This window comes from Schistocerca serialis, chromosome 4 (genome assembly GCF_023864345.2).
Source record: "Schistocerca serialis cubense isolate TAMUIC-IGC-003099 chromosome 4, iqSchSeri2.2, whole genome shotgun sequence".
Taxonomy (NCBI): domain Eukaryota; kingdom Metazoa; phylum Arthropoda; class Insecta; order Orthoptera; family Acrididae; genus Schistocerca; species Schistocerca serialis.
In genome coordinates this window covers 172,086,982-172,100,596 of record NC_064641.1, presented here as the reverse complement: position 1 = coordinate 172,100,596, position 13,615 = coordinate 172,086,982, and the positions used below count along the sequence as shown (strand labels likewise).

Here is a 13,615-nt window from a genome sequence, read left to right as displayed (position 1 = left end):
AACCAAAGCGATGTTGTTCGAACATGGAGGAGATCTACTACTGTAGTGGATGACCGCTACCTACAGATTATAGCTGGGAAGAACCCTGATACCAAATCCACCATGTTGAATAATGCTTTTCGTGCAGCCACAGGATGTAGTGTTAAGACTCAAATTGTGCACAATAAGGTGCATGATGAGCAACTTCACTCTCGACGTCCATGGCGAGGTCCATCTTTGCAACCACGTCACCATGTAGCGCCGTAGAGATGGGCCCAACAACATGCCGAATGGACCGCTCAGGTTGGCTTCACGTTCTCTTCACCGATGAGTGTCGCATATGTCTTCAACCAGACAATCGTCGGAGACATATTTGGAGGCAACAGGTCAGGCGGAACGCCTTAGACACACTGTCCAGCGAGTGCAGCAAGGTGGAGGTTCCCTGATGTTTTGGGGTGACATTATTTGGGGCCGACGTACGCCGCTGGTGGTCATGGAAGGCGCCGTAACGGAGTACGATACGTGTATGCCGTCCTCCGACCGATAGTACAACCATGTCGGCAGCATATTGGAGAAGCACTCGTGTTCATGGATGATAATTCGCGTCCCCATTGTGCACATCTTGTGCATGACATCCTTCAGGACAGCGACATAGCTCGGCTAGAGTGGCCAGCATGCTCTCCAGACATGAACCCTATCGAACATGCCTGGGATGGATTGAGAAGGGCTGTTTATGGACGACGTGACCCACCAACCACTCTTAGGTATCTACTCCGAATCGCGATTGAGGAGTTGGACAATCTGGACCAACAGTGCCTTGATGAACTTGTGAATAGTTTGCCATGATGAATACAGCCACGCATCAATGCAGGAGGACGCACTACTGGTTATTAGAAGTATCGATGTGTACAGCAGTCTGGACCACCACCTGCGAAGGTCTCGCTGTATAGCGGTCCAAAATGCAATGTGTGGTTTTCATGAGCAATAAAAAGGGCGGAAATGATATTTATGTTGATCTCTATTTCAATTTTGTGTACTGGTTCCGGAACTCTCGGAACCGAGGTGATGCAAAACTTTTTTTGATGTGTGTATTATCGCCTCTACACGTTATGTTGATCCTAATGAAACAGTTTCTGACAGTCTTACCCAAAGAAGAAGACTCTTTCGAGTATCTCTGCGGGACGTTTCGTTATTTGTCGGAAGTGTAATAGGGCGTGTTTGTGGGACCTGACCATCGAAAAACGATGTTCGATTCCAACGTTGAGATAAAAATGTCTGAGTGAGAGAGGCGCTAGGGTATCACTCACTGAGGTCGTACTAAGTCCATAGACACCAAAAAGGAAGCCACATTATATTTCTGTAGTAGCCAACAGGAACTGAGATTCACTTTTTGAACATTCGCGTTGCATTTATCCATGGAAATTTGAGCGGTGCCAATGAGAAACAAGGCGAACGCTTTCATCAAGACATCAGGGTGATGTAGAGACGGTATCAGACTGGAATACCCGTGTGACAGGAGACCACTCTTGCTCACTTGACCGAGACGTCCAACAAGCAATTCAGAGGAGAAAAAGCTATTTAGGTGCTTCAAGAAGAAGAGAAGCAAGAATAAAGCCATTTTTCATATTAAAAACTTAAATTCCCGTGCTTTTAATTTCGTTTACACGTGATTTCCCAATTTTTTAATTTGTAGCGAACTGACAATCTGATATAAGTGGCCCGGATATTAAGAAAACAAAAAACATAAAAAGCAAAAGAACCTGTCAGACATACATTGAGTGCCCAAAACAACATGTGATTAAACTGTTTTCTGACAAGAGTAATAAAAATTTTTTTAGTTGGCCCTTGTAGTTAAAGAATATTAGAAGTCACTATCCAACAGTTTCCAGGAACCAATAATCTTATAACTGGTTCGTAGGTGATATTATTCAGCCTAGTTTTAAGAAAAAACTGACAAGGGGAAGCTTCGAAAATGCGATCTTAAAAATTCAGGTGCGATGACGATGGCGACATGTCTGATCGCCGAAATATTGTGCCCGTTGGACCCTATGAACCGGCGGTATACCCGTGGACTGTTCGAGCAACAAATACGCCGGGAGAAACTGAAGAATCACTTAAAAATTCTTGTATTTCGACATCCTTGTAGAATCTTCCGATCCATCGTTTCGGCCTTCTTGTCTTCTTCCAGCAACTGTGGCTCACACTCGTAGGCAGTTTTATAGCCATAACCATGTTATTTATTAGCAACGGAAACGAAAATGCAGAACCTTTTGCGTCAACCCAGGAGATGAACATTTCGTGGTGTGCATTTTTTCATTAAAGGAAAATTAATTTACCCGCATTGCATTTTAAATGTGGTCAATTCCGAGAAAATATTACGAGCCGTCGTGCGGCAGCTGCCGCGGGAATTATTCGGTGTGCATCCGCTAATGAATCTGCTGGCATGCGCTTGCTTTGCGCGTATATTGCGTTCCACACGCAATTCTGGTCGGTGCATTGGGACATATTACATCATGTCGAGGTCCACACCGGGAACACGAAGGGGTGTGGAAGCCTACGCTTATATTAGTTGGTTGTGCCATGAACTTTATTTATAAGTTATAGACACCACTGGAATCACTGGGCAATGTCAGTATCCGTACATTGTTCTTCTACACTGAAACGCCAAAAAAGCTGGTATAGGCATGCGTATTCATATACAGAGATATGTAAACACGGATAATACTTCGCTGGACTCGTCATTGCCTGTATAAGACAACAACTGTCTGGCGCAGTTGCTAGATAGGCTACTGCTGCTACAATGACAGGTTATCAAGATTTAAGTGAGTTTAAACGTGATGTTACAGCCAGTGCAAGAGCGATGGGACACAGTAACTCCAGGTAGCGATGAAGTAGGGATTTTTCCCGTACGTCCACTTCACGAGTGTACCGCGAATATCAGGAATTCGGTAAAACATCAAATCTCCGACATCGCTGAGGCCGGAAAAAGATCCTCCAAGAATGGGACCAACGACGACTGAAGAGAATCGTTCAGCGTGACAGAAGTGCAACCCTTCCGCTGATTGCTGCAGATTTCAATGCTGGGTCAGCAACAAGTGTGAGCGTGCGAATCATTCAACAAAACATCATCGACATGGGCCTTCGGAGCCGAAGGCCCACTCGTATACCGTTGATGACTGCACAATACAGAGCTTTACGTCTCTCCTGGGTCTGTCAACACCGACTTTGGACTGTTGATGTCTGGAAACATGTTGCCTGATCGAACAAGTCTCGTTTCACATTGTATCGAGCGGATGGACGTGTACGGGTATGGAGACAACCTCATGAATCCACGGACCTTGCATGTCGGCAGAGGACTGTTCAAGCTGGCTGAGGGGCATGGTGTGGGGCATGTGCATTGGAGTGGTGTGGGACCCCTGATACCTCTACATACGACTCTGACAGGAGACACGTACATAAGCATCCAGTCTGATCACCTGCATCCATTCATGTCCATTGTGCATTCCGACTGACTTGGGCAATTACAGCAGGACAATGCGACACGCCACACATCCTGAATTGTAACAGAGTGGCTTCAGGACCACTATTCTGATTGTAAATACTTGCGCTGGGCACCAAGTTCCACAGACATGAACATTATTAAGCACATATGGGATGCCTTGCAACGTCCTGTTCAGAAACGATCTCCAACCTCTCGTACTCTTATGGATTTATGGACAGCCCTGCAGGATTCATTTTGTCAGTTCCGTCCAGCACTACTTCAGACATTAGTCGAGTCCACGCCACGTCGTGTTGCGGCACTTCTGCGTGCTCATGGGGGCCCTACACGATATTAGGCAGGTGTACCAGCGTCTTTGCCTCTTCAGTGTGTATTTGGCTAGATCGTTTAACAGTCGACATGCTAGTGAAACTCTACCACCGTTTATTCCTGTTTTGCTGGCGCTGCCCGGTTACGCATTTATACCAATATTATATTAGATAGGAAAATAAAAGCAGTCTGTAATGAAAAAAGGAAGATTAGGACTAAACGTATCGTCGATAACGAAGTCATCAGAGACGATGCAGAAATGGATGATGTTGGGAAGGAAAATCGGTTGTGCTCTTTTTAAAGGTATCAAATGGTTCAAATGGCTCTGAGCACTATGGGACTTAACATCCCTGGTCATCAGTCCCCTAGAACTTAGAACTACTTAAACCTAACTAACCTAAGGACAGGACACAACACCCAGTCATCACGAGGCAGAGAAAATCCCTGACCCCGCCGGGAATCGAACCCGGGAACCCGGTTTAAAGGTATCGTCCGAGCATTTGCTTTAAGTGATGTGCGGGAATTATGGCAAACTGGGTGGACGGACGAGTATTCGAACCGCCGTCCTTCCTAATAAAAGTCCATCTCGTTCGGTGTTTGGAACGCAAGTACAAACTTAGTTTACATATCTTTGTCCAACTCCTGTACATCCATTACATACGAGGGGACTTCTAAATGTTAATTACACATTATTATGGGAGACCAAGTAACGTTTATTGAATCCTGCGCTACGCTTCAAAGTGACACCGACTCGCGACACTATTTTTCGACATTGTCACCAAGTCTCTGTAAACAACAGTGGGAACGCTCTACTAGTCTTTCAGTTCCTCCACGATAGAAATCCGCTCCTCAGTCGCGGAGCTATTCGAGAACCACCGAGTGAACGTCCTCATCGACGGAAAATCTGCGACTTCTGCGAATCAGTTCGACTGTCAAGACAAGGTAGTCTGTCGTCAGTGTCGATAGCCTTTCTTGCCGATCAGTATCTCCGAGGTCTGTGCGGCCTTGGTGAAATTGTCGGCGCCATGTACTGTAGCTGGACGTTGGATTTGATTCATATACAACCAGAATTTCGCGGTGAATCTGTGAGCAATGTAGACGTTTTGTCTCGAAGACTCGTAATGTTCCTCGTACTTCAACTCTGTAGTACATTTTCAGTTGCCGTGCCACCATTTCAGTCTTACACGGTGATACACCTGCAATCCATATCGCAACAGAACTATATCTGCAGCAAACTCAGAACATGCTCTCTCTTCTGATAATGTGCCACTCTTGTTATACAACGGTCTTAGCTTGAGGCGACATTTGTAACTTACTTTTTGACATCCCCTCGTACACGTATAGCAAGACAATCACAATTATACGTTACAGCAATAAAGAAAAAGAAAGAAATGGATTTAGATAATAACTACTGTGATAAACCTATTGCATTTCTTTTATGTTTTCGTCTTCTTTAAAGGCAAATTAGAAAGATGAAGCGGTAGCCCATCATAGAACCTATGCCTACCGTCAGGTATTTTTAATTTTCAGTTGTTAAAAAAGAGAGGAGTTTTTTTTGTACCAGGAGGAGGAAGGAAGGATTCGCGCTCAGCTAGTGAACGAGTGAGAAGCACGCCATTTTAAGCGATTAATTGTAGACCGCCATTTTGGGGTCGCTATGAATAAGTGAGGAGTATGTATTTCATATGTGCACCGTTTAGAAAAATACAGTATTGTTTTATTAACAGAAAGGTCGTGTGAGTTGTTATTTCAAATAAGACTATAATTACAAGAACTGAAGCCCACCTGTGTACTTTGGAAAATTTCGAAGATCCGATAAGCTTCATGGGAACACGGTCAAGACTTCAAAGGTGAACACGGCGACCAAACGTAGCATTATAAAGAACGGTAAGCACAATTCTACAGCGGAGAAAGAAACTACTTCGCCCTCCAAAATGATATTAACTAATACGAACTTATTTCCAAGCATAGCTCAGCTTATTGTGCTTGTCATTCATGCCGAAAAATTAATCTCATTAATTCAATACATTTTAAAAAGCCACGCATTTCAACATTTTATTATCATCTATTCCATTATTTATTATATTATACTACTCAGTGTGCATTAATTCTAGACAAAAAAAGACATAGCTGCCCTTGATTATCGGCCGCTTTAGCTTGATATCGATTTCTGGGGCCCCGTCAATTCTACGGAATACATCGGATTTTCTCTCTTGAAAATTAGTTTGTCAATCGAACTGATTAACTTGATACAACTGCTGAGAGCCAGTACAACCAGTACAACTGTAGCGCCAAAGAAGCTTATTCTAGAGGTCACGCCTCTTCACTTGTAGAAAGTACTGACACGAAGAACGAGAGGACTATACGGGCCAGGTTGCTAATGATGCTGTCCGCATCACATCCCACTTGTACAAAACACAGTGTGCTTCTTCAGACTAATTCTGTCCCTATCCTAATAACAACAAGTTCAATAAAGTAGAGGGAATTACCTTCTTGGAGCTTTAATGTATATGATGAATATTTTTTAATGGAAGAATATTCAAAACGGGGGAGCCAATAGCTTTTATATACGCCCATCAAAGGAAAAGTCATTAGGTTTGTTCGGATAAGGCAGAAAATGGGAAAATTTTCGGTCAAAGCTGTCAGCTTCTTTACGTACCAGCGCTGGGCACCCACTATAGCGCACATCAAATGGAGAGACGGCCTAATTAGTTTACAAACAGCCTTTTCCGGGTCAGCCCTGAGAGGGAACTTTTGGTGGGCGGGGAGGCGGTGTTCTCATAGTTGGACGCGGGGTTCTGCTCGTGCCTAATTATCCACAAGTGGAGGCCGTCGCTTCCGCCCCCCTCCCCTCTCTCTCTCTCTCTCTCTCTCTCTCTCTCTCTCTCTCTCTCTCTGTGTGTGTGTGTGTGTGTGTGTGTGTGTGTGTGTGGTCCATGCACGGCTTCAGTATAACATAACCGGCTTACCTCTGACAACCTCCTTTACTCAAATCGAGTTCGAGTCTACCAACAAGGCACAGTTTCAGGCCAGCTAACAGCTGAAGAGCGGATGCCTGCCTTTTTAACCCCAACCCTAAATGGAACGGGAAGAAACCATTAAATATGGTAGAATAAAAGGTGCATCCTGCAACAAGCTTCAGTGATTCGCAGAGTGTAGACGTAGCATGTAGCACTCAGAACTGACATAAGAGAAGAAAACATCTTGCATATCAAATTAAGACTATAGCTTTCGACGATCGGTGTCAGTTTGACTGCGATCATTAAGCGAGTATTGATTGCACATTCATATTGTAGAGGGAGAAAAAAAAAACACCCATAGACGGTATTGCAAGGGAACTCCATTGAGTTCCGTGCAGAAAATTTCCATCGCGCACAGAAAATAAAACGCAAAGCACTACAAAGTGAATATGGAAAATTACTTTAAAAAGGCAGAAATAAGGAAAAACACAATCTTCTGATTAGAGAAGTTTTATTTGCCCAGATCGCAATAATTACGTCTATAGACGACTAGTTTCGCTAAATTTTAATTCTTTAGATCATCTAAATACAGGGTGACAATGAACTGTACGAAAAAAACGTACATTAGTTACAAATTACGGCGTGCACGCACTTTATTCAATATGTAAACGTCACTATAGATACTCGGATTTAGGTTACGACATGTTCGATATGCCTGCCATCATGATATGGCGCAGACGATTAGCGACATTCTGCATGACCCGCTGAAGTGTCGGAACATCGATGCTGTCGATGACCCCCTGAATGGGTGTTTTCAGCTCAGCAATGGTTCTAGGGTTATTGCTGTACACCTTGTCTTTAATATAGCCCCCACAAGAAGGAGTCGCATGTGTTCGGATCCGGAGAATATGGCGGCCAATTGAGGCCCGTGTCATTGATCTCTGTGTACCCCAGAGCCAGAACGCGGTCAGTAAAGTGCTCCTCCAGGATATCAGACCCTCTCCCGCTTCGAAGGGATCAAGTTCCGTCTTGCATGAATCTCGTCGAAATCAGGGTCACTTTAGATAATGGGATGAAATCATCTTCCAAATCCTTCACGTATCGTTCGGTAGATACCGAGCCATCAAGGAATATTACACCGATTATTCCATGACTGGACGTATCACCGCAGACAGACCTGTTGAGAGTGAAGAGACCTCTCGAACGCGAAATGAGGATTCTCAGTCCACCAAATGGGCCAATTTTGCTTATTGAAGAACCCACCCAAATGAAAGTGGCCTTCGCTGCTAAACCAAACCATACAGACGCATATTAATTCCCATCATGACCCGTAGTCAATCGTGCAGTTTGAACGACCTAACGCAAATCATTGAGAAGTTATGACGATTTTATTTCATATACACTGAAGAGCGAAAGAAACTGGTACACCTCCCTAATATCGTGTAGGGCCATCACGAGCACGCAGAAGTGCCGCAACACGATATGGCATGGACTCAGCTAATGTCTGAAGTAGTGCTGGAGGGAACTGACACCATGAATCCTGCAGGGCTGTTCATAAATCCGTAAGAGTACGAGGGGTGGAGATCTCTTTGAACAGCACGTTGCAGGGCCTCCCAGATATGCTCAATAATGTTCATCTCTGGAGAGTTTGGTGGCAGGCGCAAGTGTTTAAACTGAGAAGAGTGTTCCTGGAGCTACTCTGTAGCAATTCTGGACGTGTGGGGTGTCGCATTGTGCTGCTGGAATTGTCCAGTACATCTGAGCAACAACTGGGGCAACTAAAGTACATTTGACCCAAAACAATACAGAATTAATCAAGACGGAAAATAAAAACAGTTACTATACAGCCTGTATCAACATTCAAAACTTGGAAGCAATTATTATATAACTCATTGGACAAAAGGTTAATTACAGTGTTAACGACAGTTTCAAGAAACAATCTTTCTCCATCATTCACTGTCATACAACTCTGTCTCTATGTTGATCGACATGCAACAGGTTTTAAATACAATACCATGACAATTAATGATATTCATATACAAAAATGGTTCAAATGGCTCTGAGCACTATGGGACTCAACTGCTGTGGTCATCAGTCCCCTAGAACTTAGAACTACTTAAACCTAACTAACCTAAGGACATCACACACATCCATGCCCGAGGCAGGATTCGAGCCTGCGACGTAGCAGTCGCACGGTTCCGGACTGCGCGCCTAGAACCGCGAGACCACCGCGGCCGGCTCATATACAAGCTAGTATAAAAAAACCAATCGGCATAACGCAGCTATATCGCTGCTGCCGCGGCCCCATGGCTCGCATCAAAAGCATCACGGTAATAAAGTAAAATACCTCAAGTAATTCAGTTATAGGTAATCAACTTCTGGATAAGTCCCACAAGTAACAGTTAACTGTCATAACGGCCAGCGGCCTGTTTCAGAACCGGATGAAAGAACTTCCAGGTCAAATAACCATCGTTAAGACAAATCTTGAATTAACTTACGTAATGTAAATCTAAAAAGGTCTGGGAATGTCACTTCAAGCAATCATTGCAATAGACAGGTAGCAGTACGTAGTAGTCACTTACACTAACAGCCTAACGCCCCTTAATATAAGTAGGTAAACAATCAATCAGTGAGTTATATATATTTACACTATTTAAGCTGAACAATACGAAGCGAGGATCACAACACTGGTTACCTGGAGCAGAGAAATATCAGAAGTAATTTTGACTCACGTAACACCTTACTCACAGTAACGGCCAACTACCAGTTTAAGTTAATAACATTAACATTTCCAAAACATATAAAAAACAAATTTTACAAATTTCTGCCAGTTAACTTACTGCAAACACACACGCTCGCAAGGTAGGACTTGCGAACTTTTACAACATTCTCCTTTCAAGGCAACAATTTCTACCCGTAATAAAATGGCAAACTTTTGCATGGCAAGAAAACACACTAATAACCTGTATAAAACATAAGCACGTTGAGTTATAACACTCCTGTCTGCTACTGCTGTACCACAACCTTAAAGTAGTAGGCAGGTTGTGAAATAAAACTATCTTGTTAAAGCAATTATGGTATAAAGCAACAGAGCAGTGTTACCCTCTGAGAGGAATTTTGTTATGTTGACCGTGTTGTACCTAACGGAGGTGGCTTATCGGAAATGAAAGTCAAAATTACGTAAATATTTGAACAGTAACAAACAAAATTTTGCCTATCTGCACTGTTTAACTGATAAAGAAAACGGTCGCCAGCCTAACTCGGCAAGAGGATGATTAACATTCTCGTTCAAGAAAATAGTTATTAGTAACTTTAATGGATAAACACAACCTATACTTTGTCACACACGAGTGCAGTGAACTTTGACACATACATATGTTTACGTTAAGATTGAAACTAACAGTTAGAGCAGCACAAACTATTTGCAAAATTATAACAGATACTGAAACACACTATTACTTTCAGGGGTTACACAAACTGAATGGTCTTTATAACGTTATTATTACTATTCACTGCTGAATCATTAATTGAATATAGGTCAAGTCTCTCTCAGTTAAATACTTTACTATTTAAAATGAAAGTTAATTGGAATCCACTAACAGGTTGCTTCTCACTATCATTTGAATAAAGAAATTGTGGTTTTCATAATTAGTGGTCTTTCCGTTACTTGTTACCTAGCATTAGCGCAATAGACGAACTGTGGATCCTGTTATACTATTAATATGCACTTCCAATACACATGAGAGACAAACACTTAGCAATCATGAACATATAATTTTCTACTATTGCAGTTTTCCACTTTTACTGCAGTGAAACACGATGTTGACAAATTTGCAAGAAACTGACTCACCTTTTAAAATATACTACAGGTAGCACTATGATCATTAACTAAGCAAAACTTTATAAACCTCAATTTTAAGAACTTTAATTTGTAAAAGAAACAGCAAATTGTCTTTATTGTCACAGTCTTCTACTTTCATGTAAATGATTAAATAGGTGACTTTGAAACTTCACAAAACTACATTTACTGCCACCCACAATTTCACTAAATCCACAGTAAATCTGAATATTCCCTTCTCATCAAAGATCAAACAACATTATGTAATTAACTGTCTAACTTTGAGGCTCTCATTTTTTCCACAAAATAGGACACTCGGTAATCATAGTTCAAGTGGAGAGGAACCTGAGAGGTGTTGTGATAGGGAAAAAAATCAAGGTAGGCACATAAACTCAGTTATAAGTTACCTTATATTTGTGCACACTAACACATTCAATAAGCTGATCCTTCACTGTACATCATTATAGTACTCCTTTACAGTGATTGCGCAATGTGGTGGCAACTGCAAGTTGGCAGGCGGATTTGCAGGCAGAATTGCTGAACTCTGGCCTTTCTTGGTGGTGATGATGAATACCAATTCCAGAGTCGTTCCAGCTATTTATCCATCCATCCGAGGCATTGGGCAGTGGCAGAAAAAGCCTCTCTCGGAACCAGCACAGTATACCACTTTTACATGGCAGTGCCCAGTTTGGTAGCTCGTCCCCGACTCGTAGCTCGTCCCCGACTGACTCCTGTTCCACCTTTTCTACCTAGGCCAATCACAATTTGCGCGCGCTACACAGTTCCATTCCCGAGGGGAACCACAACAGCTTTTACATACAGAATAACTAAGAACCCTAAGTGAGGATCAGCAGTTTACAGAACAACAAACAAACATTTTAAATAAAACAGAACATTTGCACATATTAGTATTTCTACAAAAATTTATCCACACAGAAATTACAATTATATAGAGTAAGTTTTGTTCTCTCCAAATGGTACAAAAAATGTAAATGACAGATATACTACATTGCATAGAATCAAATCATGACATCAAAGTTTCTACAAAGAAAGGAGTATACAATTTTGTGTTATCTATTCAATGAAACACATTTACAGAAGCTTAACGATGTAATATTAAATGAAACAAAAGCAAAATAAATGCGTACAGCATTAGAGCTGTGGTGTTACAGAGCAAAAGCCTTAAAAGGTGTTGAATTGGAAAAAACAACAGTTTTTGCTGACTAGAGACAATATAAAAAAAATCCACTGCGGCGTATATTAACCTTGCTTGATTATAGCCAAATATACATAAACACAAATTTACATAGGTTACAGCTTCCAGATGAGCAGGAATTCGTTATGCAATTGACTAGTTGTTACCACGAGGCAAAAGGAATTTTTCTTCTTTCTTAGAGTACCTTTTACACGTGAGTCTAGTAATACTAGTTACGGCAGGCGAGAGAATGGATCAGGTCTTTGTACCTTGCATTTTAAACAGTACAGTCATTGGTGCCTTAAACTTTCACAGACATGGCAGAGGCTAACAGTCGAATAAAACCACAGGCAAGCTGGGAGGGGAAAGAAGCATTCCGAACCACAGATTTACTCTAATTCCCCCCCCCCCCCCTTTCGTCCTCAAACGGGGACAAACGAACCACCCTTTCTAATATTACCACCTTCCCGCGGGTGGGCAGACGAGAATGAATGGCGGAAAACCCCCAAAATATACGGCTGGTGTAATTAACAAGAATACGTAAACTGAATTCAGTTAAACTTCATAAAATCTGATAACAATCAACACTCTGGTGCGTTACGACTCCCACGACTGAACCAACGCATCACCTCCAGATGCTCTGCCGAGCCGACCGCTGCCAGCCGTTTCAACGGACGCAGGAAGGCGCGCCGATTTTCAGAACCTCCTCGCCGGTCGACAGCATACGGCCGAACTGCAGATTAGGCCCTCGCAGACCCACGCTCAGGAAGATTCCTTTCGCGACGAGCAGTTAATGCCCCATACCACGGAGCCGCTGTTCGCGTCGCTTACGTTGATGCCGCGGTTTGCGTGCTGTCCCTCTAGCACCGGCAGAGAAATCGCTTTTCATGCCCCGGCTGCCAACTCTCCACGAGAGACCATACAGCCACTTCTTAAACCCACGCGAACAGCCCACTTCTCCCCTTCCCCGCTAGAGGGAGACACCGAGGCCTGCAATTGCGACAACGGCACCACCGCCAGAAAACGGAGGGCGACTGCTTCACGCTACGCGCTGCGGTGCGCTTTTCAAAGCTAAATTTACTACGGCTCAGTACACAATAATGACACGTGGTTAACAGAACGCTGAATCAGTAGAGACCTTCTAAATCCACAGATCTGTCATTCACCAGATTGTGCAGTCGTGAACAAATCCACGGTGCGTCCGCTCAACAGGCCTTGAGAGCCACAACAGACCACGCACTTCCCAGTCTCGGCTGCCGACATCGGCGCTTGTATAAACACCGCCTGTCACGGTCTTGCGCCCGCGGTCGGGCGCCTCCTCAGCTGCTTACACTCGCACAGTGCCTCCGATCCAACTCCAACTGCCCTCAGTTGGCCCGCGCAGACGAAATTTCCCTTCTCCGCCAACTGCCTTGGCCTCTCGCTGCCGGCCATCCGCCGTAGATATTCCAGTCTGCCGCTATATCAGCTCTAATGTCCAAAGACATTAGTATAGCTGGCGCAAGGTCCACTATTTGTCCATCACGCAATCCAGAGTTCGGATCTGGTGTTAAAGATGACTTATGTAAAGATGACTTATGTGGTTAGAATTAACATCTTGCGACTAAAACAAATAAACACATAAAAAACCATGGAAAATCTGAGGAATGTTTTTTAATCCAGTCTTTGATCACAATATTAATTCTTTAGACGATGACCGGTTTCAGTCCGTAATGACCATCCTCAGAACTACAATATACAAATATATACACCTAGTGAGCAGTGTGTCTTTCAACATAATACAGCAATACGTATCACAATATACTATCATACAACCAGGGAAATGTACAGATAAA

At 43.1% G+C, this 13,615-nt stretch overlaps 1 protein-coding gene across 1 annotated transcript in view; it reads left to right on the top strand.

Annotated features, from left to right (window-relative positions):
- Positions 1-13,615, top strand: part of LOC126474337 (kazrin) — an 857,979-nt gene that overhangs the window by 581,766 nt on the left and 262,598 nt on the right. The gene's annotated exons all lie outside the window — the stretch shown is intronic.